General features: G+C 45.3%; 1 protein-coding gene across 1 annotated transcript in view; it reads right to left on the bottom strand.

Moving 5' to 3' along the window:
* Positions 1-27,679, bottom strand: part of SORCS3 (sortilin related VPS10 domain containing receptor 3) — a 633,389-nt gene that overhangs the window by 604,422 nt on the left and 1,288 nt on the right. The gene's annotated exons all lie outside the window — the stretch shown is intronic.

Genomic DNA, 27,679 nt, shown 5'->3' with positions numbered 1-27,679 from the left:
ACTATTCAAATCTGTGCACTCTAGTGCATGTATATTACACACCAATAAAACAAATTAAAGGATCTAGTAGCCACTATCTTCTTCCTTCTATATCTGAGGATATAAAAAGATGATCTGAGTTCCTGAGGTCAGAGAGCTAGTTTTGAGTGGTTAACCCTGGTTAGCCTCTCTCATATGGTCAGTGTGTGCATGTTACCTTACACATGCCGCTGGCTGGATTCTCCCTCTGGCAGTTCCATGTGAAGAGAACTGTTCGCAATTAGAGGCAGAGGCTATACCTGTGTAATGTGCTCCTCCAGCACTAAGGTCAAGGTTACACTCCAGAAAGTCTCTCTGTTATTTGACAAAGTTCTCAGAAATCAGTTCCATACCAGGAGTAACACTTCCTGGGCCCTCTTCACCTATGGTGCCTGAAAATGATGAACAATAAAAATGCCAATTATTCTGATCTTTCAAACTCAAAATCTGAGAAAATCTAGATGAGATCTGGGTAACAGCCCAAGTTTTGCACTGAGCTCAAAAAGTGTTTAACAAGTTATTGGGGGAAAACATAAAGGGTACATTTGGCACACTTAATTACAGTTGATTTTGATGAGAATGACATCATAATCAGATGTTAGAGATACATCTCACTGAATCTGAACCCCAACACTCTGAAGTAGGAACTAAGATTCACACCGACATTGTAAATGAAGACATTATATGTAAAGAATATAAGTAAATGGCCCAAGATTATCTGGCTAGTAAGAGGCCCAACTAAGTGAGGCCAAACTGCTATGTATGCTGCTCCCAAATCTATCATTGTTCAGTCACTAAGTCATATCCGACTCTTGGCAACCCCATGAACTGCAGCACGCCAGGTTTCCTTATCCTTCACCACCTCCCGGAGTTTGCTCAAACTCATATCCATTGAGTCAATGATGCTATCTAACCATCTCATCCTCTGCCACCCTCTTCTTCTCTTGCTCTCAATCTTTCCCAGAATCAGAGTCTTTTCCAAGTCTGTGATCTTAATTAATTCATTATATGACTCTTCATGCATGACTTTTAAAAAAGCCACTTAGTTCTGTATGTGCCAGTCAGTCATAAATGGTTCAGAGAGAATCAACAGCATAGGTCCAGAAGGGCCACGTTAGCAGTTAGACTGGCATCCTCTAGGTCTTAGAAAGAACAAGCTTGGATTGTAAATTGCACTTCATTTGGCTTACTAATTAAAATCTGTACACATGCACAGCCACACACGCAGAGGCCTGCCACTGCAAAAGTATAATAGCAGAGCTCCAACCAGTAAGGTGCTCAGCCGAGATGGGCAACCTCAACTCAGGAGACCAAAGAGAGAGCTGTCCACTCTAAGTCCCAGGGTGCAATGAAGGGCACCAACACTCCTGACAGCTCAGCAGGGTGGCAGGAATGCAGAGGAATGGGCTTCCTTAGACCCATCCATCTGCCGGGGGGAGGGGTGCACCAAGACATCAGCACCCAGAAGTGATCCGTAATGAAGGCCTCAAAGCCCTTGGAACACTGAGAAGGACTTAGCTAATCAGTCCTACAGACTTGAACCAATTTCACTAAGAGAATATATGGCCAGACCACATGACTAACAGGCAATCTCAATTGTTGGGAACCATGCAAACCACAACAAGAAACAAGCTGTTGAATTAAACATGACTGACCATTTCCTTGGGGGATTTCCCCTTTTAATGTTCATTTGTTACTTGTTCATTCATTTATCAGCCAGAGTTTAACACGTCTAAAATAGAATATTTTTTAATCATGCAAAATCTAGCCATTATTTCTTTCTCCTATAAAAAAAGGCCACTACTCCTTTATGGTCAGGAGATACTCTAGCCTGATCCTTGGGCAAGCCAGGGATGTTTTATATTAGAGGAGAATGTCTTTTCTCTCCTGGGTCGGGAAGATCCCCTGGAGAAAGGAAATGGCAACCCACTCCAGTATTCTTGCCTAGAGAATTCCATGGACAGAGGAGCCTGGTAGGCTACAGTTCATGGCGTCACAAAGAGTCAGACATGACTGAGTGACTTTCACTTTCTCTTATACGCAGAACCATGTTTCCAAATCTCATAATACATGAACATAAGTCCGTTTCTACTCACTCGCCAAAACCACCTCACTGAAGCACCATGCATTCATGTTACCTGTAGCACAATTTTAACTCTTTCTATTTTATTTACTTAATAACTGTCTCCAATACACACACACATATGCACACACACACACAAACTGTAAGCTTCATGAGAGCACAGACCACAACTTCTGCCTCTAAATCTCAGCTCTGCCTTTTCCAGTTAAGTAATCTGAGTCATGTTACTGAACCTCTCTGATCCAGTAGTGCATGGAGATTTTTGTGAGGCTCAAATGAGAAATACATATAAAATACAGCAGAGCACTCATTAAATTTAATCAACTTCACCTATTACCGAGCAAGAACAAAGAGTCCAGAGTCCACATGCCACAACAGCTCTTCCTCCTTATCCTAGATGAGGTTTACTCTGGCAACCCATGGCTAGACTTTCTGTGCAGGAATCCAAACAGAAAAATCCCACATCCTGCCATCACATGGTATTTTATTGGAATTTCATCTCTCCAGACAGTCTCAATTCCCTCCTCTCCTCTCCCCCTCGTCCTGTCTGATGCTATGATGCTACAATCCAGTCTCTGTGACTCGGGACTGTTTCCATGGTGATAAGCAGTGATGTCATAAAGGGGGGATTGTTACAGGGCTGAATGAAATCTGGCACCAGATGCAACCTGCCTCCTTATATAAGCGGGGGTGGGGGACAAGCCCGTGGACACATCTCAGAAAATGGGAAACCAAATCACCCGAGGGATGGCAAGGGATGACCAGAGGGAGAGAAAGTTCCAATCCCTTCCACACAATAGCAGCCCCATTTGGAAAAGAATGGATTTAACAGAATTCACTAAGACAAGAATCGTGTTTCGCCAAAGAAAAAAGGAACGAACAAGAAGCAGCAACTACCGGAGACTCCACCTTCTGGTCTAGGAAGACCCAAGCTCACGAGGCTACATCCACCAAAGCCCACCACACTGTTTATTGAGTAAAAAGCTACCAACTCTTCCCTGCCAGAACCTTCGACTGTCATGTGAGTCTGACTGCTCCAAAACCAGACCATGGTGATCGTCAGCCCAGCGCGCATTCTGAAAGTAAAAAGTCTTACCAGAAAAACAGCAGCCAACGTCAGCTTAATTCCTAAGAGGAACTCAAATCATCTTATTAAGAAAATTCTCAGAGGAGATTTTATTCAAAGGAGCATTCTGTAATGCCATCTCTAGGTTCTGCAAAAGTAAGCCCCGTCTTGTCTGCACAGCTGAAAGAAGGAGACCTTTACCCAGAAGAGCAACGCTTGCAAGTACAGAAGCACTGGTCGCATTGGAAAGGCGTGGTCAGGGTGCTCATTGTCAAGGCCAGGTCCCTCTGTGCGTATCCCTTGAAATTACAGACTGAGTGACTGATACAACTGTAAGTGCCAAGGAAAGGGCTCTTCTCAATTAAAGGTTTCCCTTGGTCCCACAGTAGGCTCTGGGAGCCAGTGCTTTACCCACTGCAGAGTCCCCTTTTCCTTCTCTAGGCAGCTGGTTCTCCTGAATGCTGTGCACCTGGCAAGTTGGGTCCACAGCAGTAGCTAAATACATGTGTCGTGAGCATGTACTTTTATGACCTTCATCATTATTTATGAATTAAATTCAAAGGGAAGTCATATCCATCCAGGAAACTTGACATATGCTTTCCTATACCCACGTATGCATGTAGTTCAGATAACTCTGCTTGCTTATTATTCTGGATAGGAGGAGGCCATGCTTTCCAGATGTCAGTAAGGGCAGCAAGGAGCCAGTTATCTTGTCTCAGAGAAAGTCAAGTGGCCTGAGGGCCCTATTTCCAGGCCACTCTCCAGTCCCCAAACATAATCTCTCGTGCCTGCAAAGCTTGGCCCATGCTGCCCTCTTGGCCAAAGAATGTCCCTCACCCCCATTCCTCCCTCACAGCCCCCTCAAATATAAGATCTGGGTTCTGGTCAAACAGCCCAGATCCTCCTTTCTGAATGTTTCCTTCCAAGAAGGAGTCCCTCCCTCCTTCACTGCCATCTCCTCTCCCACAAGCAGGGGCCCTTGAGGGCAAGAACCATTCCTTATTCATACTGAAAACATGCTCCAGCCTCTGCAATAGATGTATGCCCAGGTGGATGGGGGAACAAGAACCAAGACCCTTGAGTTCTGCAAATCTTCACTGCCAACTTCGAAATAAAGTCGATTTTTAAAATCGAGTTTTGGTGATTCCAGTGACTAATTTTATGGACAAAGTTCCATAAGATCAAAGAGGAGCAGGGTAGTCCAATGAGAAGATCTGGGACTCTGGAACCCCAAACTCTGGTTCTGAGACACCAAGCAAATGGTATATCCTCCGGAAGGTTTATCCTCCAATTTCTCATCTGTAAAGACAGAAAAGGGTGGAAGCCTCAGCTCAAAGTCCAGTTCTAACACTCTAACTCCCTGAAGCAGCATGTGGCACTTCCACATCCTGCAACGAGAGCATGTTATGTTTCAAGGATGATTCCTCAAGGCACTGTACTGCCCTCCTGATGTCTCTTTCAGTCTCTCTTAAAGTCCTGCCTCCTAGTTAGTGCTCACAATACACTGTAGCCTGGAGACGGATGACAATTCCCCAGGAAGGGCAGGCCATAAAGACAAATGGAACCACTGCCCTTGTTAATGCCACATCACCAGAAGAGAGTCTCCCCACTCTGCCCAAACACTTCTGAGCATAACCTTGGCCAGGTCCCAGGCACCAGCTAAGCTCTCCTCAAGTCTTGCGTGAGCGGGGCTAATTCCATTATTTTGCAAACACATCTCTGTGTACCTGTATGTTCTGTCACTCTCCTCGTCCATGACAAATGTCTGGCATAAAAATTACCTTCAGAAATGTGTTAAGGCAGACAGCAAGTATATCCAGAGGCCTGGGGAAGGTGAGAAAACTGGAGATTGGTGGAGATGTTCTTCATTACTGTGCATCAGACAAATAAAAGGAGAAAGAAAAGTGGGGGTGCCAGGGTGAAGGAAAAAACTGATGGTTCATTCACCAGCAGCATGCATGTGTTGAAAGTCTATCCCAGTTGCCCAGCAACCAAGAAAAAGCATTTCAGAGAGCAAGGGGCTAATTGGATAAATGAATTAATTAGACATTTCCGGAGCCAGTGCCATAAATGACGACAGGCTTGGGTGGCCAGTTTTCTGCTAGTAAAGTACCTTCGATCTTTGTCTCTGCTTTGGTCCGGCAAATTTAGGGAGCTGGGAAGAGTGGGAGGCAGGGAACAATGTGTCAGAGATGCTATCTTAGGAGGAGCAGGTGATGAAGGTAACCCCAGTCTTGGGGAAGAAGTTGAACTAAATAACTTTTGAGGTCTCTTTCGACTCTAACATTTGATCGTTTTGCTCTGCAGGGTAGGGTGTGGGGGAAAGGACTAAACCTCCACTCTAGCAGCCTGAGGATAACTTTTTTCCCACACCATCCTGTGGGGTTTCGTTTTGCTGTGTTTAAAGGAAGCAGGTTCCCATGAAAGCCAATAGACGGCAGTTGTTGAGGAGTTTGTGTGGGAAATGAGATGTTTTGTTGGTGGCTGCTTTTTCCCTGCTCTGCTTTGCTTCCTCCCGTTGGCTTGCTTTAATTACAGCAGAACCCCACTGCTTCCTCTAATGATGGAGAGGCCGCTCCTGCACAGAGCTCACAGTAGAGAGGAGGGCGCAGGCAAGAGGTCCTGCTGGTGGAAAGAGAACAGACCCAGGGCAAGGAGGGAGGGTGGCCAGCAGCTGCCGGAGCCCATCTCTCAGCTCCACTGGCCCCTGCAGTGAGAGGAGAGGAAAGAAGAGTTAGGGATGGGGTAGGAGAAAGCGGAAGAGAGAAACAAACTGCAAGTCTCAACACTTGCTCAGATGCATGCATGCATGCTAAGTCGCTTCAGTCGTGCCTGACTCTTTGCAACCCTATGGACTGTAGCCAGCCAGGCTCCTCTGTCCGTGGGATTCTCCCAGCAAGAATACTGGAGTGGGTTGCCATGCCCTCCTCCAGGGGATCTTCCCAACTCAGGGACTGAACCTGCGTCTCCTGAGACTCCTCCTGCATTGCAGGCGAATTCTTTACCATTGAGCCACAGGGAAGCCTACTTGCTCAGATACCAAAGTGAATTCAGAGAAGATAATCAGTTTAAGTGTCAACTGATGAGTGGATAAAGAAAATGTAGTATTTATATATAACAAAAAATTTTTCAGCCTTAAAAAAAGACTAAATCCTACCATCTGCAACCTGGAGGACATGTTTTTCTAAGTGAAATAAGGCAGGCGGAGAAAAACAAAGACCGTATGCTCTGTCTTATATGTGGACTCTCAAAAAGTCAAACTCACGGAAGCAGAGGGTAGAATGGTAGTTGCTGAGGGCTAGGAGGTGGGATAAATGGGTAGATGTTGGCCAGAATACAAAGTTTCAGTTAAGAGTTCTAATGTACCGCATGGTGAGGACAGTTAACAATACTGTAGTGTAAACTTGAAATTTGCTAGCAGCATAGAAAGAGTAACTATGTGAAGTGATGGATTTGTTCGTTAGCTTGATCCTAGTAATCATTTCACAATGTACATGGGCATCAAAACATTACACTGCACACCTTAAGTATGTACAATCTTTATTTGTCAATTATACCTCCAGCTGGGGAAATCAAATAAAATGCACATATCTCAGGAAAATGAAGGGAAGAATAAAGGACTAGTATCAGAAGGTTCTCTCAGAGCAGGAAGAGTGAGGAACATGGAGAGTGCTGGGCAGAGGAGAGGGTAAGAGCCAGGGTGGTTTTCCCAACATCACTTTCTTTTCTTATTTCTCTTTAATAAACACTGGTCCAGCCCCCAGGCCTGAGAGACTGACAGGGGCTCTGGGTCGGGAAGATCCCCTGGAGAAGGAAATGGCAACCCACTCCAGTACTCTTGCCTGGAAAATTCCATGGACAGAGGAGCCTAGTAGGCTACAGTCCATGGGGTCACAAAGAATAGGACACAACTAAGCGACTTCACTTTCTGGGGCATTTGAGATCTCCTCCTGCCCCTGGAAATTTCATCCTCTACTCAAGTGCTAACCCATAGGGTGCTGCTGCTGCTGCTAAGTCACTTCAGTCGTGTCCGACTCTGTGAGACCCCATAGACCACAGCCCACCAGGCTCCCCCGCCCCTGGGATTCTCCAGGCAAGAACACTGGAGTGGGTTGCCATTTCCTTCTCCATTGCATGAAAGCGAAAAGTGAAAGTGAAGTCGCTCAGTCGTGTCTGACTTTTAGCGACCCCATGGACTGCAGCCTACCAGGCTCCTCCATCCATGGGATTTTCCAGGCAAGAGTACTGGAGTGGGGTGCCATTGGGGTTGACCCCACTTTAAATATTAAAATTCACATGTTACAATGGGTCTTATCCATTCACAAAGGATTCAGGATAGACTTGTTAAAAGCAGGATAAATTCTAAAAGCCTGTTTTTAGGAAGCCACTTAAATTTAAAACAAGAAGAGGGGGCTATAAGACAGAGTTCCACCAAACAGCTGTGCAGCAGGTGGATACAAGTGTTTCATCCTCAGGGTCACCTGCCGTTCTTTAAAGACACTTATCTCTACACTCTTACCATTTCCACTCCTTTCAGGAGAAATTTAAATAGGGTTGAATCTGAGATTAAAGAGAAAGAGAAGGCTATTGATAAGTCCTAGTTCACCCCTGTAGCCATTACAAGATCATTTCCCACTGTGCAGGGCTTTTCTCTGCTGGAACATTTCATGAGTCCCTCCTCCCCCAACCCTGAGGAAGGGAAGTGGCATCTTTCTCCTCCCCTTAAAACACACATCTGTACAGTGGCAAAAACGGCTCCCAGGAGGCAGATCTACCGGGAGGTGAAAGTGAAAGTGTTAGTCGCTCAGTTGTGTCCTACTTTTTGTGACTCCATGGATTGTAGTCCGCCAGGCTATTCTGCCCATGGAATCCTCTAGGCAAGAATCCTGGAGTGGATATCTATTCCCTTCTCCAGGGGATCTTCCTGACCCAGAGATTGAACCCAGGTCTCCTGCACTATAGGCTGGATTCATCTGAGCCACCCAGCAAGCCCCAACCAGGAGGCAGACCAAGCTAATCTTCAGGACCTCTTATCACCTAATAATCACCCCCATTTTTAAGCACACACCTTGTCAAACATTTCACATTCACCAAACCCCCACATTGGTGTGCAAAATAAGGATTATAATTCAGCTAAATAAAAGAGACAACTAGGTTTCAGAAAAGAAACTGCCCAAAGTCACAGAGCCGGTCAGTGATGGAGCTAAGAATCAAGGTGAGGTCCATCTACCTAAGCATGACTCTGCCACCTAAAACACCCCAGCTTCTGTCTCCCCGTAAGTCATCTAATTTATTCATTCCATCCTACTGGAATAAAAAAGCCCGAGACTGTATTAAGAACTTAATGGGAAACAAGAACCTCAAGGTGCCAAAAAAGATCAGTGGATTAGGAATCAGCTAGACAGACATTAGTATGGGTTCCTCCACTATCTTGGTGAATTTAAACACTCTGCAGTTTCTATTTGGAGAAGGAAATGGCAACCCACTCCAGTGTTCTTGCCTGGAGAATCCCAGGGACGGGGGAGCCTGGTGGGCTGCCGTCTATGGGGTCACACAGAGTCGGACACGACTGAAGTAACTTAGCAGCAGCAGTTTCTCTTAGCCATATTTTTCATACCTGGAAAAGGACATGGTTATATCATTAAGTGTTCTTTCTAGCTTTAAAATATGACCTCTGAACTATTTATATTCTTAGAGAATCTTGGAGAGGACCATGTTTAACCCAAAGGAATGACTCGAATTGTCAAGTTTCTGCCCCCATCAAAAAAAAATCATTGAGCACAGAATCCTTTCTTCTGCCTCCCAAAGTCACATCACAAGTATGAGCAACTTTTTTTATGATTTGGTAGCCACAGAACTCTCTCACACATGTCTGGAAGTGTATAGTTTATAATGCCCTTTCAAACATATGATTTCATTTTGATCCCTCCAACTATTACACAGATGAGAAAATGAGTCTGATGTTGACTGATTTGGACCATTTCATAAAGCTGGTAGAAGATGATATGGAGACTGGCTTTCCAGTTCCAGTTTAGTCACAAGCAAAAGGGATGCTCCTGAGGGTACCCTGTACTTGGATCCAGAGTCCTCTTGCAGCCTGAGCCTGTTCACACAACCACTAAGCTATGACCATCATCATCCCCATTAATCTCTTTTGAGGCCATAATAGACACGAAGTAATAGTTGTTGAAATAACTAATAAAGGATGCTAGTACCACCTAAAAATCTGCCAACTCCATCTCCAGGTCAGATCAGCTCTGTTTAAAGGCATGTGCACATTAACACTCACATGTACACACGCATGACCTCCCCACAATTTTCTCTCCTTACCTCTACTCCTGAAAAGGCCCACTGAGAAGTATTTTATCCCAGACATGATTCTTTCAGTATCCCTCAGTCCAAACTGTGAAGAGGCTGGCTGAGGCAGGGGATCGTCAAGGAGCAACAATGCTTCTCTACTGCCTGCCTATGTTCAGTTACATGGTTGTCATGGTGGTGTTTCATACCATATCATCAGCTCTGCCCCAACTCCGTTTCTTTAAAAATTCATAAGTGTGCAAAAAAAGAAAAGAAAAACACAAAACAAAACCAGAAGAGGGAAAAGGCAATCTTGAAATCCATTCAACTGAAGAAGCATATGTTCCTGCAGGCATAGTAGGTATTAATAATTCAACAAAATATTACAGTAATTACTATACTTTGCAAAATCACAACAGTGTACTTTAGCACAACTCCTACCAATCTCCTTGCAACTGCCATTAATAAATAAAACACAATTCCCTGTATTAAATTTGTTGTTTAAAAGCTAAATATTTTATCAGAATATATTTTAAATAATCCATCAAGACCAAGAAAATCCCTGGCCCCACATAACTCCCCTATTTAAGTGAAACCCCATCTCTCTGGCTAGAGGAGAAATTGACTTTGACTCGATCCAGAATACACACTGAGTGTCAAGGCTGGAAGGCCCTCATGGAAGGACCTGAGGACTGCTCAGCTCACACACTCTGCTGGAATCTGGCCAAGCTGTTGGAAAAAGAGTGAGAAAGGAGAAAGAAAAAGTGGAAGATGAATTCTTTGAACCATGAATCTGACCTACTTCATTCAGCTCCAGGAAAAGAAGCCATGAACTATAAAGAGAGGTGAGTAGCAGGAAACCACCAAAAAGACACACAAGTATAGCCTTGAACATGTATGACGCTCATGGTCTCGAAATACAAGCAAGCCTCCCTTTAACCCTGTAGTCATGGTCCTACGTGTTTGCTGCATCCAGTCTATCAAGTCCTTGATTTTATCTGCTGTATCAGCTTTTGCTGCAAAAGTGCTGCAGAACAAATCACTCAAATCTCCATCTTTTTCCAAAAATAAATAAATCAATCAATCATTTATTCTCACAACAGTCATTTATTCTCATAAGTATACAGGGCAGTTGGGGCTTGGCTGGGCAGTCTTCCTGCCCATGGCTGGGCTGGGCTGATCTAGGCTGGGCTTGGATGGAAGTAGCTACAGACGACTTGTCTCCTGTTCTCTACCCAGGACTGGTGGGCCAACCTGGACATGTTTTTCTCATGGCTACTGCAGAGGTACAAGACAGCAGGTAGATATACAATACCTTCTGATAACTAAGCTTAGAACTAGCAGTACTTCTATTGGCCAAAGCAAGTCACAAGGCCAAACTCAAGGTTAGGAGATGAGGAAGAAGGTCCCACCCATAGAGAAAGGGCAATGCAAAAGCCCAACACTAAGGGAGTTAGAGAGAGAGTGAAGAATTAGAGAGAGAAGCCAACAACACAATCAATCACGCTTGCTAAATAGTTCTTCAGTTGGTTTCTTCTCACCACTTACGCTGCCACCACCCAAGCCACCATCCTCTTTAGCCATTGCAACACTCTGGTCTCCTCGAATCCAGCCTTTTCTCCCTCCAACCCCTCAGTCAGCCAGTCAGTTGGTAAGACATGTCCTACTCTTTGCATCCCCATGGACTGTAGCCTGCCAGGCCCCTCTGTCCATGTGATCTTCCAAGAAAGAATACTGAAGTGGGTTGCCATTTCCTCCTCCAAGGTATCTTTACGACCCAGGGATGAATCTGCATCTCCCACCTGTATCTCCTGCACTGGTAGGCAGATTCTTTTCCATTTGAACCACCTCGGAAACTCAACCCACAGGGTGGTCAAATTTAATTATATGACTCTCCTACTTTGAACATTCCCAAGGCTTACCCCTTTGCTCTTAGGATAAAGAATAAACTCCTCCCACTGAGCCTATATCGTCTTTCTTGGTCCAACCCATGCCTGTCTTTCTCAATTCATCTCCCACCAGCCCCTAGCCCACAAACCCTCTGCTCCAGTCACTCTGTCCTTCCTGTTCCTTTCAGAAACCCCAGTCCCTCATGCCACAGAAGCTGGGTATCCAAGACACTCTGCCCATTCCTCTTCATCTAACTGATTGTGCTCATCTGCTTCTGCCTCTCTGCCCTCTCCCAGGTAAACATCCTTGGTGAACCTGTTACAGTATCATGAACCTCTCCTTCAGAGCTCGCCATTATGTACTCAGAGCCCAGCAGCACCTGGCACATAGATGGCACACCACAAATATCTGTTGAATATCAACAACATTTCTTAAAACTATTTTAATTATTTTTAAATAAAAGATGGCTGCAGATGGTGACTGCAGCCATGAAATTAAAAGACATTTGCTCCTTGGAAGAAAAGTTATGACCAATCTTAGACAGCATATTAAAAAGCAGAGACGTTACTTTGCCAACAAAGGTCCTTCTAGTCAAGGCTATGGTTTTTCCAGTAGTCATGTATGGCTATAAGAGTTGGACTATAAACAAAGCTGAGCGCTGAAGAATTGATGCTTTGAACTGTGCTGTTGGAGAGGACTCTTAAGAGTCCCTTGGACAGCAGGGAGATCCAACCAGTCCATCCTAAAGGAATACTGGCTGATATATATCTGAATATATACTACTACTGAATATTCTTTGGAAGGACTGATGCTGAATCTGAAACTCCAATCCTTTGGCCACCTGATGCAAAGAACTTCATTTGAACTTTCATTTGAAAGACTCGATGCTGGGAAAGATTGAAGGCAGGAGGAGAAGGGGGCAACAGAGGATGAGATGGTTGGATGGCATCACTGACTCAACAGACATGAGTCTGAGTAAACTCCGGGAGTTGGTGATAGACAGGAAGGCCTGGTGTGCTTCAGTTCATAGGGTCACAAAGAGTCGGATACAACTGAGCAACTGAACTGAACTGAAGACTACCTCATCTGGTTGTGCTATACATTAAAGACATTCAGATAATGTGTCTATGGCAAATTGCTTCAAAGAGAATTTAATTTCCCCACACCACACTGCTGATTTGTATAAATGTGGTTTTAATGCATGAGGTTCCCTTAAAGGGTTGGGCCTCAACAATAGGAACAAAGCCATGATGTCCCATGTTAGGCATCCCCTTTCCCCATGCTCATCAGCTCCCTGAGGGGGAAAACACACATCATCCAAAAACAGCAAACTATGCAGAATCAGCAAGTACCCTAAGAATGTCAAAGACCCAGGGGGAATTTTTTTTGATCTTACATATTTATGTCCAGGTGAGCCATCAAAGCCATGTGAGATAAAAATAAATTTTAGACATATCCACAATGAATATAAAAGTATCACTCAAGCACTGGGTGACTATATAATATACCATCCGAGGTGGGATCATTTGAGAGTTAAAAGGAACCTAGTAATATATATGTCAGGACACAGGAACAAGTCAGGACATTCCTCTGCATTCTCTGAGAAAGAACACTTGAAGATCTACCACAGAAAAATGAAATGTAATCCAAAAAAAAAAAAAAAAAGAGGAATGGAATTCAAGAAACAGAGGCACCAATCCAGGAGTAGAAATAAATAGAAATATCAAGATGACAACAAGGAGGCAGGCCTAGAAAGAAATCAGTTCAAATTAGAATATCCATTAATGATACAATTAAGAAGCTGGACTATCTTAGCACTATGGTGAAAAAATAGATGTTTCTTTTGTCTTCCTATGAGGAACATTCTCATCGAGGGACACAGATTTAGTCATTAGGATTATATCTATTTCTAATCATGCTACTGAACTTTTTGTAGATAATAAAACAATCATAATATTTTAAACATTTTATGAGTTTCCATTTACTGCGGTCTTGATTACATTCAGTGTATTTCCTAAGAATGCTCAAATTTAGCACAGATTTTGCATGAGCTCACATATTTCTTTGCAATATCTGTCTAATATGTGAGTCCCACACACAAGACCATAAGCTTGTGGGGTATCCAGTCGGCATCATACACTTTTCTGCACATCCTGCATCACTAGGTCTATAGTAGACACTCTCCCAAACACTTCATATTATCTGAAAAGTATAAAGCAATCAATACAGGTCAAGTCCTGGAACAAATGCTGTTTTTTTCAAAGACATCAAATTACACTCCTATCTGAGAATTTTATGATATCAGATGTGACTTGAAATAAATTGTACATCGTGCCTGGAATAAGAACCTCAAGGTTTTTGTTTTTGTTTAGCAGCATGGTATGCATGCTAATGAAAGTGTTTCATTTGTGCTGGGAGATATGGGAGAAGGCAAAAGAAATGTGTGGTTTCAAATTTGCTGCATAAGGACCTCCAGCTACTCAAAGAATGAAGGAGAGGTGATGTGAACTAACACCATGAGATCACACTGCCCCTGTTAACAGCGCTTTGAAAAGTACTCTTTTCAAAAGGCTGCAGTAGCTCATTATTTAACTGTGACATAAGCAGAGCAAATAGCATTGTCCCCATTTCACACATAAAGAAGTGACTGACCTGATACTACATCTAGCTTGTGGTGACATGGGTCTGCATCAAGAGTTGCATAACTCTTTCATTTATAGATAAGAAAACCAGATCCCAGAATAAGCAAGTAACTTAATTAGCATCACACTAAGCAAACAAGTTATTGAATGGATGAATGAATGAAAGTATATCTGTTGTGGATAAGACCAAATTTATACATGTTTAAAAAAGCATCTTCCAATTTTTTTAAGTCATAGTTCTAGACCCTTTCCTTACTAATATACCCATTAAAATTTGTTTTATTCACAGATAAATAAGCTACTACACCTGGAAGGGTCTTCATTCTCTTACACCTAAAAAACAGGTGACTTGCAGAACAGAGTAAATGTAAACCAGAAGGCAGCCACACATCCCAACTCCCAGGCCAGTGTTCTTTCCAGACTCTCAAGACGCCCCACACTAAGGATATCTCAGATGGGGAGATACCAACTGTAAGCTCAGCTGCTTCCTGCCAAAATCTTGACAAAGTCCAAGAAAAAAGAATCACATCTTATTCCTAGGCCAGAGATCATGCACCAGCAGGTACGGGTCCAAATATGAGGGAGAGCAGCCTGGCAGGCTACAGTCCATGAGGTTACAGAGTCAGATACGACTGGGTGACGGAACAACACCACATCATGAAGAACAAGTCCATGACATACAGGTATATGTATGGCTGAGTCCCTTCACTATTCACCTGATACTATCACAACATTGTTATTAAAAAAAGAAGCAGCAGCAGCAGCAACCTATGCCCTGGGCTGGGGTGGGGCTCCTTAGCTCTGAGAAGTAACAGTGAAAGCTAATTTGGAGGTATGCATCCCCTCCTCAAACCCCCAACACCATATTCTTGCCACTCAGTATAACCTGGGCTTCTTCCCTGTGGAAGGAGCCAGCCCAAAAGGAAGACCCTCTCAGAACCACGATCAGTGCCTCCATCTCCCTCTCGGTACCGAGTCGGTACCATGGTGGAGCTGGATGCAGAACTTTAAAAGGGTAAGGGAAACACTTGAGGATAATCTTAAGTGTCAACCTGACAGTGCTGTGGGGTGTCCAGATATTTGACAAACAATATACTGAAAGTCCATCCAGTCAAAGCTGTGGTTTTTTCAGTAGTCAAGAATGGATGTGAGAGTTGGACCATAAAAAAGGCTGACTGTCAAAGAATTGATGCTTTTGAACTGTGGCACTGGAGAAAACTCTTGAGAGTCCCTTGGACTGCAAGATCAAAACAGTCAATCCTAAAGGAAATCAACTCTGAATATTCATTAGAAGAACTGATGCTGAAGCTGAAGCACCAATATGTGGCCACGTGATGCAAAGAGCCGATTCCTTAGAAAAGACCCTGATGCTGGGAAAGACTGAAAGCAGGAAGATAAGGGGATGACAGAGGATGAGGTAGTTGGATGGCATCACCGACTGAATGGACATGAGTTTGAGCAAGCTCCAAATGATGGTGAAGGACATGGAAGTGTGGCATGCTGCCGTCCATGGGGTCACAAAAAGTCAGACAGGACTGAGCAAGTGAACAAAAACAACAACAAAATATTAACGTGCCTGTGAAGGAGACTCATTTGAAAAGACCCTGATGCTGGGAAAGATTGAAGGCGGGAGGAGAAGGGGATGACAAAGGATGAGATGGCTGGATGGCATCACCGACTCAATGGACATGAGTTTGAGTAAACTCTGGGATTTGGTGATAGACAGGGAGGCCTGGCATGCTGCAGTCCATGGGGTCACAAAGAGTCGGACACAACTGAGCAATTGAACTGAACTGAACTGAAGGGGTTCCTGGAGGAGCTTAGCATATGAATTGGTATACTAAGTAAAGCAGATTGCCCTCCCAGCGAGGGTGGGCCTCATTCAACCCCCTCTAGGCCTGAATAGAATGAAAAGGCTGAGTAAGAAGAGATTCTTTCTCCTTGTCTGTCTTTAATTTGGGACACCAGCCTCCTCCTGCCTTCAGACATGGACTCAGATGGGAATTACAGGATCAGCTCTCCTAGATTTCCAGCTGCTAATGCTGGCTGTGGACTCTCATCTTCCATGACAGTATCAGCCAATTCCTTACTTAAATCTCTCAGATATATATACAAATATATAAAAAGGTTTACTTTGAGAGAGATAATATATCCTATTGGTTCTGTTTCACTGAAGACCCAGGCTAACACACTCAGAAATAACTAAAGGTATTAGTTCCTTTTCCTCCAGAAACATACTCTGAAACAAAGCCTTGAGTTCAAGTACAGTTGACCCTTGAACAATATAGGTTTTAACAGCGTGGGTTCACTTATACTTGGATTTTTCTCAGTAAACATACACTACAGGATCTGTGTGCTTGGTTGAATCCACAGACATGGAGTTTTGAATACCGGAGGGACAACTGTAAAGTTATACATAGATTTGTAACTGCATGGAGAGCCATGCTCCTAATCCCCACATTACTGAAGGGTCAAATGTAACTTATTTGGGAGGTGATCCGAGGAAATACTGATTGAGCTAGAGACAGCAGAGCGCAATGGGAAGGTTGCCAATAAAAGGCAAGCAAATTACCACCTCGAGCATCTGGCACTTAATCCCAGTGATGGCTTCTGGGAGATAGTGTAGGAAACAAGCTTCAGAGTTACCCCACCACAAAGGGAAAGGGAGCTGGGGTATTTATCCACCAACTTCCAGTAGTCATTATCAGGTGGCTGCCCCCTACTTCTGGAGAAGGCAATGGCACCCCACTCCAGTACTCTTGCCTGGAAAATCCCATGGACAGAGGAGCCTGGTAGGCTGCAGCCCGTGGGGTCGCTAAGAGTCAGACACAACTGAGTGACTTCACTTTCACCTTTCGCTTTCATGCATTGGAGAAGGAAATGGCAACCCCCTCCAGTGTTCTTGCCTGGAGAATCCCAGGGATGGGGGAGCCTGATGGGCTGCCGTCTATGGGGTTGCACAGAGTCGGACACGACTGAAGTGACTTAGCAGCAGCAGCAGCTCCCTACTTCTTGATAGAAATCAACCCCCTGCTTCCAACCTGGGCCTGTGTGATCGAAGCTCCAGGCAGCACACAGTCCCTGGTGCTGGTGGTCAGAAGTCAGTCCCATTCGCAGACCAATGGCAGGTGCAGAGAGCAGGGTACCAACAGATCTGCTACAAAAGGACAGACACTCAATCCACCCCATCTCCTGCCTAAGTGATAATGAGAGCTAACATCTTTAACCAGTGTAATATCTATAACACTACCCCTTCACAGTATTACCTATAAGATTCACAACATCCCTATAAGTTCAGGATTATCCCCATCTTACAGCCAGTGAAACTAAGGTTCAGAGACTTACTTGGAATCACTGCTGCTTGGGTACCTTCTCATAAGAGGAAAAAAAAAAAAATCTGAGTTTTGAGAAATCGTCCAGTGAAAAGTTTTCTTTCAAGCATGAATAACATTGAAAACAACATAGTGATGTAAGTAACTCTTTTGCCTCTAAAGATTCTTTCCTCTACCTGCCACTAGCCTAGAACACAAGCTTCTCTGCATTTCCAGTACCACCGCCTCCAAATTGTAACAAGCTCCCTCCATACGTGTAATCACATTCAGATACAGCAGCTTGAGTACTGCAAAAAAAAAAAAAAAAAATGTTCAACTCTGTAATTGTTCTCCATTTCCCACTGAGAACAGATTTTAAAAGGAAAAAGTTCATTTCTTATGCAGCAGTGTGATCTTTAACCTGATTCTAACCATCTGGAAGAAAAACCGCCTCCCTTACCATAGACACCAAGAAGGCTTTAAGAGGACTGAGTCAGGTGTGTGGGGCCTGACAACCAGGGGGAGAGGACTGTGATGGCCTCAGGGGGTAGATCCTGTGCCTGGAGGCAGCAAGAAGAAATCAGACTCTTCCCTATTCCCAAGACAGTCATTCTTTACCCAGGTAGTTTTACGTATTTAAGAATTGATTCATGTCATTCAGCTCAGTAAGCTTCTATTAACTGACCACCATACACAAGAAAGTGAGGGGCACCAAGTCAGAAAATGCAGAAGAGATGGGGGAACCAAGCCTGAGCATCACTTCTGGATTAATTTATATCTAGAGTTTTAGTTGAGTCATTTATGGGTTGAATGGACTGCAGAATGGATACATTTTACAAAACATCCATACCCTTTTTTCTGCAGGAAGGGACTGAATGATCAGCCCCCCAGGACTCAATTCCTTGGTTGTTAATGAAATGTTTATCTACGGGTCAAGCCCTCCCACAATGAACTCGCAGGTTACTACGGCTCTTCCTCAGTCCTTTGAAACAATTCCTCATGCAGTATTTGTTTTATTATTTCATTCTACTTATTTTCACTTCTTTCCCAGGGCAACACTCCCTCTAGTGTCTGTGTAGGGATCTCAGGTCCCATTCCTGCTGCACAGGGTACAGACAAAAAAGGGAATTCAAGCCTGCACCTTGATCGGTGTGGATCACCACAAACTATTCATGGGTTTGGCCAATATGATAATTCTGAGAAAGAAGCTACAGATATTCTGCAACAAGTTCCAGCCACAGATATTCCCATCTCATGCCAGGCACAGAGCAGAGATAGGAGAAGACAGAGAGGAACAACAAACCCAGAGCATCAAGGTCCACCCCATGACTTGGATGGAATGAGTGGCACTCTAGACTCTCCTTGTCTGCCAGTTCCAGTAGCCCTGCGTCCTCTTTTCTTAAAGCTACACGTTTCACTCACTTCCTTCAGGAAGTCTTCCATGATTAGCTGCAAGGTACAATCATGGATGCCCAAGCCAAGAGAAGCTACTCTGCATCTTTCTGGATGCCTTTCTCAAAACTCCACTCAATGAAAGCCCTGAAATAAATGTTCTACTTGTTAGTTATCTATTAGTGCAATCGTTAAGTTGACCCTACCCATCTGATTCCAATCATTTCTAAGAAAATTCTGAGTATGAGCTTCAAGCAGCCAAGTCCTCAGCCAGTCACACACTCTCTCTCTCTCTCTCTCTCTCTCTCTCTCTCTCTCTCTCTCTCTCTCTCACTGTCTCCTTCAGTATGACACAGAAGGCAGATAACACTGACTTGTCTGAGTCAGGACGTGGACTAGGGCTGGCAGTTGAACAAGTGCCTCACTGAGAACTAGGTTCTAGCCGAGGCTTAGGGATCAGCTCACTGGGAACTGGGCATCTACCTCCTTTCTCTGCTTCCATGTTTCCTTCTGAAAATGAAGAGAAAGCCCCATCCAATATAAGAGTAACAATTAAACCAATTAAATATCTGGAGGACTAACTACAGGTCAGGTGCTTCTTTTCAACACTTTGCTAAGCACAGCATCTTATTTAATTCTTAAAACAGCCCACTGTGAGAGGTACTATTTTATCACTCCTTCTATGGATTTAACAAATAGACAAGAGAGGGTGACAACTTAACATCACACAGCTATTAAGAGACAGAGGTAGACAGCCCAACTTAAAAATGGGCAAAACTGAACAGACATTTCTTCAAAGAAGACAGACAGATGGCTAATGGGCACATGAAAAGATGCTCAACACCGCTAATTATCAGGGAAATGCAAATCAAAACTGCAGTGAGATATCACCTCGCACCTATCAGAAAGCCTATCATCAAAAAGAACAGAAATAGGTGTTGGCAATATGTGAAGAAAAGGGGCTCCTCTTACACTTCTGGTGGGAATGTACATCGGTACAGCCGCTCCAGAAAACAACACGGAGGTTTCTCAAAAAACTGAAAATAGAACCATCTTCTGACCCAACAGTTCTACTCGTGGGCATATATCAAAAGCCAAACAAAAAATTAATTCAAAAAGATACATGCACTCCAATGTCCATAGCAGCATTATTTACAATTGCTAAGAAGTGGAAGCAGCCTAAATGTTCATCAGCAGATGAATGGATAAAGAACAGGTGATAGTGGTGTGTGTCTGTGTGTGTATATACACGATGGAATACTACTCAGCCATAAAAAAGAAGGAAATTTTGCCATTTGCAGAAACAGAGGTGGACTTAGAGGGCATTATGCTGAACAAAATAAGTCAGAGAAAGACTAATAGTGTATGATGTCACTTATATGTAGGATTTTAAAATATATTAAAAAAATAAAAATATATAATAAACTAGTAACTCTAACAAAAAAGAACCAGACTCACAGATACAGAGAGCAAACAAGTGGCTACCAATAAGGAGAGGGAAGTGGGAAGGAGGAGGATAGGGGTAGGGGAGTAAGAGAGACAAGCTATTAGATATAAAATAAGCTATAAGGATATACTATACAACACAGGGAAGATAGCCAATATTTTATAATAACTATAAATGGAAAGTAACCTTTAAAAATTGTGAATCACTATATTGTATACCTGTAACTTATATAATACTGTACAGCAACTTTAGACTAATTTTTAAAGAGAGTAAGTTAAACTTAACCCAAGAAAGAGAGAGAAACAAAGACAGGATTCAAAGCTAGGCATCTGGCTTCAGAGCTTATGCTCCTGTTTCCTATATGGCTGTTTCTTGCTCCTAGTTTATTTCTATTCCTAGTATATACTGAAAAGTATAATCTTGACTGCATTCATGATGAAAACTCTCAAGTATGCATTCACACAAGTCACACAGTCATATCCAGGCTAAATAACCTACAACCTAACAGGAGCCTTGGGATCCTATATAACTATGGTCAGCTTTTCCCCTAAGGTAGGTTTCTTCCAGCACAGGTCACGTACCAGGCCCCTGCTTACCAAAGGGCACAGATTTGGTCACCAACAGCCCTGAACAGCTGGCCCTACTGTGCTCCGGGTCCTCTCACCCCAACCTAGTAGGGATGGTTTCCTCTGCTCCCCAGCAAGGAGTTCATACCAGGAAGCTACTTGTGCAATCCTGAAGTTCTCAGACTCCATTACTTTTTGGAAATTTACTATAGCACATTCATTAGCATACTATAAAGAACAGCATCTCCATAAATAATTAAACCCAAACTACACTGATCAAAACAAACGAGCAAAATGTTCCTGGTGATGCAACCAGACTTGGTTCACTCACTAACTCAAATGATGCGGTGTCTCACAAGAGGTCCCCATTAACAATGGTTAGTAAGACACAGACTTCCCAGTAAGGAGCTGGTCCTTACTGTCTGCAGTCACTGCGGTGGGTAGGCAGGGTGGCCACAGGATACAGCCAGGGAGCAAGAGGGAGGAATCTATTCCTCAGTCTCTCCGGCTAGCCTTGTGTGTACTCATCCTACACCTCACTCTATCCGACCTATAAAATGGGCAGCACCCTACCTCACTTGAGTGAATATAACAGAAAATGGTCTGTAAAAGCAAAAAACAAAAAAAAAAAAAAAAAGAGAGAGAGAGAGAGAGAGAAGCAGGAGTGTGCAGAGGACAGCTATAGAAGGAAAGACCAGGAGAGAGTCCACCCTGTAGGGTGCCACGTTTCTATCTGAGCCTCATACCCTTCATCTCTCTGCTGAATGATGTGATGAAGACCGTTCCCAAGAGCACAGCCAGCCTTGACATCCTGTTGATCTAAGGTGCCCACGGCACCTCCTCTGAGCTCACAGCCTGAAACGATCACTTGACAAATAATCAAACATCACCCCGTGGCATCTGTCTTGTTGCCATGTGTTATTAAACTTTACAGAAGAGCAGCCTCATACCCAAAGCATATTAGAAGGACCCTGAGGCAAATGCCGTCTTATCCTTCTTTGTCTCTCCATCACAGTCCTACCAACTCCTCAGTCCCCAGAACCATGCCACACTCCCAGTGAACACTAGGCAAATGGTTGACTATCTTACGTGAGTCCATCTGATCTCTCAAGTACATACAGAAAAAGCCAGGATTGTTGACTAGTACCTATTTCCATCCTCTCATTAAGTGGGGTAGAGACGTCTCTACATCTTCTGTTAAAAGTCATATATAAAATAATAAACCAAGTGCGTAAACTCAGCACTGTTAAGAAACAGTGTCAGCTGTCCTCCCCGACCAGCTAGGGCACTGTCCAGTTCCCAGGGTCAGTTCAGCAAGTACGGACTGAGCTATGTGCCAAGCACTGGACCACAAAGAACACGTGAGAAAAGCAGAACTCACAGTAGGTGTGGGACGTGGGGTGCTGCAGCAAGTATTTCAGCCCTCATCCCTCACCTTCGAAACACTCATAAAATAACCAAGTGATAACCTAAACATAATCAAGAGTGTGGTACACTCTGTAAATCCTATAAACAGGAAAATAAATGAACCTAGGAAAGGTTCTAATCATGTTTGGATCTTAAACTGAACCATAAGTAATGTGTGTGTCTCCATAGAGGAAGAGGGGTATCCTGAGTGGAGAAGACCTCAAGAGCAAAGGCTTGGAGTGAAGAAGGGGATGGGGACAATGAAGCACTGCCTTGCTAGAGTGAAGGGGTCTATCAGGGAACAGTCAGATGCAGAGCTGAAGAAGCAGGCCCAGGACGTATGCAGTGAGGGGCCTTGAAAGCCAGGCTAAAGGACTTTAAATTCAAATTCAAGAAGCTAAAGGCTCTCAAGCTAGAATGGAGACCTACTGGATGAAATGCTTCTGGATACAGCAGCTGTCAAGTTATGAACAACCTGAGAAAATTATTGCTATCCCAAGGGACAAGGATTTCCAATTCCTTCATAGCCTCTGCTCAGTGAGACTTGGGACTCACTCAGTCACTGACTTAGTCAAACCCAGTTGAGTTTCTCTACTGCACACAAGGCAGAGATCTCTTGTCTCCACTCTCTACCAATGAAGTCAGGGCAGCATCCAGACCTTTCAGTAACCCACCACCCAGAGGAATGACCAAGGTTAGCTGAAGGCCATCTATCCCACAGTACCAGTGATACTTACCCAAAGTGGCCCACCAGGCACTGGCATGCTACACTTTCCAACTTCACAAGACCGCTTCCCCCCAGACTTGCTGCAAACTAATCCTCTGACATCTTCTCATAAGGAAGTGTCTCAAGCCAGCCAGGAGCTTCCCTGGTGGCTCAGATGGTAAAGTCTACCTGCAACGCGGGAGACCCGGATTCGACCCCTGGATAGGGAAGATCCCCTGGAGAAGAAAATGGCAACCCAATCCAGTAATCTTGTTTGGAAAATTCCAAGGATGGAGGAGCTTGGTGGGCTACAGTCCATGGGATCACAAAGAATCAGACACGACTGAGCAACTAACACTTCAAGTGAGCCAAGAGGTCAAAGGAAGCAGGAAATCAACAGTTAAATCAAGCCTCCAGGCCCTGGAGTACCTGGCCTTGGATAAACCCTTCAGACACAACCTCCTATTTCAGCATCCAGCTTTGTCACACCTCTCTGCGCCCTGTAGGATGACTCAGGGCCCACAGAGAATCCAGTTCCAAAGTCCCCCCAGTTACAGTAAGAGATTTACCCAGCCAGAGGAAGAAGCAGTTCTCCCTTCTGCCCCCTGAGCCTTCTTGTCACCATCCCCTCCCCTTAAATCCAACACAATCAGAGAAGCCACTTCCTGTGTGCCTTCTCTGCCAACTACAAAGCGAGTTCCAACCGCTGCATTTCTGCAATCATTAAATCAGGCCTCCCAATTAAGGAGTTTGCAACTTCTGCTCACCTTGGAAATCACTGCAGGATCTGAGAAGCAAATCATGCCCTGTAACCAACCAACTGGGCCATCAGAGAAAACGCAGAGCAGACAAACAGCCTGTGTGTGGCCACTCCACTCCCCCCTCCCGCCCCCAGGCTGACAGTAAGTGACCTGGAGCAATTAGTGCTGCTCTGTCCCCCTGCATTTCTCAGCTCTGTCTCCACTGAGATGGCTTCCCTTGTAATATTAATTAAAAACAGATTCTTTTTGGCAAACCCCTGAAGAATGGCTCCAGTGGCAGGCTTCTTTATTAAGCCTCTGAGAAGACAAAATGCATTAAGATATTGTGACACGGGTACGGTGAGCGGGGACGAGAAGGCTAGACATCCCAGCCAAAAGCTATTTGAAAAATCTGTTTGGGAGCCACAATTAGATGCTCCAGTGAGTGAGACACAATTAATCTGATCAAATCTGTCACTATTTTGCACATTAGGAGTAAATATTTTAGAGCATTGTCCAGCTGAATTAGTTAAGAGCACGAAACCATGCCTGGGAGCATCTGGGTGTTCCACCTGCTGGTGTGCTCAGGGCAGGATAGGGACCTCAAGTTATCAGCATCTTCTCGTTTTTCTTCACCAAGGTGCAGCATTGGGCACACGAATTAAAGACTATCTGGCAAGGCATCCCAACCAGACACACTGCAGGGCAGCACACTGACTGAACCGCAGGAAAGGCATGGGGATCAATTTACGGGAGGAGGCAGCATTCTCGCATCTCAGCACCATGAACAAATGAGGGATTCCCCCATCAAGGCTTTATAATGCTCAGGGGGCCTGGAAAGTGCGCTGTTGTCTTCACAGCCTCCCAATCTCCAGAGTCATTTGCCAACTCACTAACCAAGCAGGAAGGCGTATTTCTTCTTTCAAAAGAGAAGGGCAGGCTGATGTGATTTTCTGTATCCCTGTAAGCCCCAGGGTCTGGACTCCCTCTGGGTGTTTGTGAAACACTTTCTAGCCCATTAATCACCAGAATCCCAGCTGGAGACAACCAAAGAGAAAGGCAAATCATTCTTCCAGAGTACAGGCTTCAAGCCCAAGCTCACTCTCCTCTCCCCTCCGCCGAAATACGTGGCAGGACAAGAAAGGCCAGAGGGGAACCCAGACTCCATTTCCTCCTGACTCAAACCTGCTGGGCACTTCCTCTGTTGCCCACCAAGTCTTGCCAGCCCCTCCTGGGACCAAAGTGAATATGTGACTCAAGCCTGGAATGAGACTCTCAGCCCCTGGGCACATGCTGGGCACGTGGGGAAGGGAGTGGAGACCCTTCACTTGCATATCCATCTCCTCATGTGCGTGCATATGCGCTCAGTTGCTTCAGTCTTGTCTGACTCTCTGCAACCCTGTGGACTGTAGCCCACCAGGCTCCTCTGTCCATGGGATTCTCCAGGCAAGGATATTGGAGTGGGTTGCCATGCCCTCCTCCAGGGGACCTTCCCAACCCAAGGACTTAACCCACATCTCCTGCGTCTCCTGCACTGCAGGCAGATTCCTTACTCATTGAGCGACCTGGGAAGCCCCATCTCCTCATGCTGCTGCTGCTGCTGCTAAGTCGCTTCAGTCGTGTCCGACTCTGTGCGACCCCATGGACTGCAGCCTACCAGGCTCCTCCGTCCATGGGATTTTCCAGGCAAGAGTACTGGAGTGGGGTGCCATCGCCTTCTCCGCCATCTCCTCATGCCTGACCACAAATGGCCACAGTAGAGTTCAATTTTCAGATATATGGAGTAACTGGAAACTCTCCTCCAAAAGGAACTCACAGGAGGAATGTGGTTCACCAGAGGCAGTTGAGGGAGACCAGCAAACCCCACACTGTGTTAACTGGTGGCCTTCCTGGAGAAGGACATAGTTAACACTCAAGTCAGAAGGGAAGATGGAACTTTCTTTTCGTGCCAAAAGAGCTTGAAACAAAGATCCATGTTCTCTGTCTTGAGGACTTCTCCAACCAATGATGAAGGGACCTTCCAGAAGGAACATCCTCTCCATCACTCTTTACCCTGGCTTTTTTTTTTTTTCCTAACAGCACCTTCTTTTGCTGACCTCAGGAAAGGAGGAGGGGAGAAAGCAATTGATTAGATTTAAAAAAAAGAAAGAAAGAAAGAAACTGATTGGGTAATGTTGCAGAAACTGGTTTTCTAGCTACTCCCCGCCAGGGGTTGTTTCCTTAAAGTCTCCCAGAGGCAGGGCTGGGTTAGCTTGTTTGCTCATTTTCCTCAGGGCAAAACAGACTGACCCTTGAGGAAGGCTTTTCCACTGGAAGTGCCTGTGAAGCATGGTCTAAAGAGGCAGTCCTTCTCTGGAGCAGAGAGAGGAGACACATGGGGTCCCCACACTCACCTGTGCTGCCATGTCCTTTGCTCAGACAGTAAGTCTGGCCAGGAGCACAACCAATGAACCCCTGAGGCGGTATTCCTAGACTGCCCAAATCTCATCGCTGTCGCTAAGAACTCCAAGGCCAACTGGTCCGCTCCTCAGGCCCTTTGGACTCATCTTTTTAACTGGAGAGCCATTTCCCAGGGCTAGACTTGCCCCCTCACTTCCTCTGCTGTACAACTTCCTTGAAGATGGTCAGAGAAAGCCATGCACATGTAACTACTATCTGCAGAAAGCATGCTCCAACGTCCCATCTTCAGGGAATTTATCAACACACAGAAATCATCCTTAAAAGCAGAAACATAAAAGAACTCTTTCGACAGAGTGAATTTATATCGTCCCAGTGTGGCACGCTAAAATCGAAGGACATCACCACCACCACCTCCTCCTCCTCCTCCTCCTCCTCCTCCTAGGGATACATTTGCTTCCACACATCCAGTCCATCCTCCTCACTGAGTAAGAACATGAACAAAATAACCCACATACACGCGATTGCTCATTCTCAAACCAAGAGAAGTTGAGAATCAAAAACCCTGCTGTCAGAGAATTACAAGTCGCCCTGTCTCTCTCTCCACCTCCCCCTGCCACACACACTCACAATCCTCCCAGCACCTGTAAGTCCTCGATCACCCATCCCTCCTACCTGTCCACCCCCTAAGCCCAGAGCTGACCACTCTGAAGGTGTGGGGGGCCCTCGCTGAGATGAAGCCACCACCGCGCTGCTGAGGAGCTGCTCTGCCCAAATGCTTCCAACCCAGGTTGGGCTGCCTGCTTGGTGCTGTATGTCTATAAGAATCAGGAAATCTGTGCTCGGTATGCACTCCTCGCTTTCCTGTTACTCACTAGTCACCCCTGCGACACCCCCCAGGCGCCGTTAAAATAAGGCGAGAATTTCCTAGGGAAATCTTTAAAGTCAGTCACGAAGAGAAATACAAAGGGAGTGGAGGCGGTGCTTTCCCATCGAGTGAGTTCCCCAAAGCTGCAGGTAGGGACATCCACCATCCTCCAGATTCTGCCCAGAGCCCCGGTTCTGATTTGATGCTATAAGCCAAAGACGAGGAAAGGGTTTTTGCAGGATTGGCTGAAGTTGGGCCCGAGGAAGGCAGGGGAGTGGGGTAAATGGTCGGAGCCATCCCGCAGGGTTCCTGGGCTGGACTGCTAGCGCTGGCGGCCAGCTGGGGGCGGGGTGGGGAGCCCCTCCGGGCACGCGCTGAGGGCTGCAGCAGCTGCAGGGGCAGACTGTATTCTGCGCCCTAAGGCCCGCCGCGGGCGCCCGGAGCGTCTGGAGCCGCCGGAGTGGACTCCAGGGCGCCACCTGTCGGTACAGCAACTTCCCAGGGTAACCTGGCAGCCGAGAGAAAGGCGTGGAGAGGCGCGTAGAAAGCCCGGGGAGGCAACTCGACTCGGCCAGTGTGCAGTGGCAGGACGCAGCGGCAGGGGCGACTATGTGCTCAGTGACTTATGTGTGCTTCTGCTTGCGTGAGAACAAGGAGTGCGGGACGGGTGTTGAATTTCACTTCACACTTTAAACTTTTTTTTCCCTGCCTCTCCTATAGCTTTGCAGGGCAGCTGCCTGGGTTTTGAAGGGGAAAGCTGATGTCAAGAAAGGCCCAGACTTGGGCCAACTTGGCCCAGCCTCCCGCTAAGACTGGAACAAAGTGTGCCTGGGGCCCAGGGCAGCATCC

This window comes from Bos grunniens, chromosome 26 (assembly GCF_055505025.1).
Source record: "Bos grunniens cultivar Pamir isolate PY7600 chromosome 26, Bosgru_T2T1.0, whole genome shotgun sequence".
Classification (NCBI taxonomy): Eukaryota; Metazoa; Chordata; class Mammalia; order Artiodactyla; family Bovidae; genus Bos; species Bos grunniens.
Note: the sequence above shows the minus strand (reverse complement) of the source record. Positions and strands in the feature narration are given on the sequence as shown.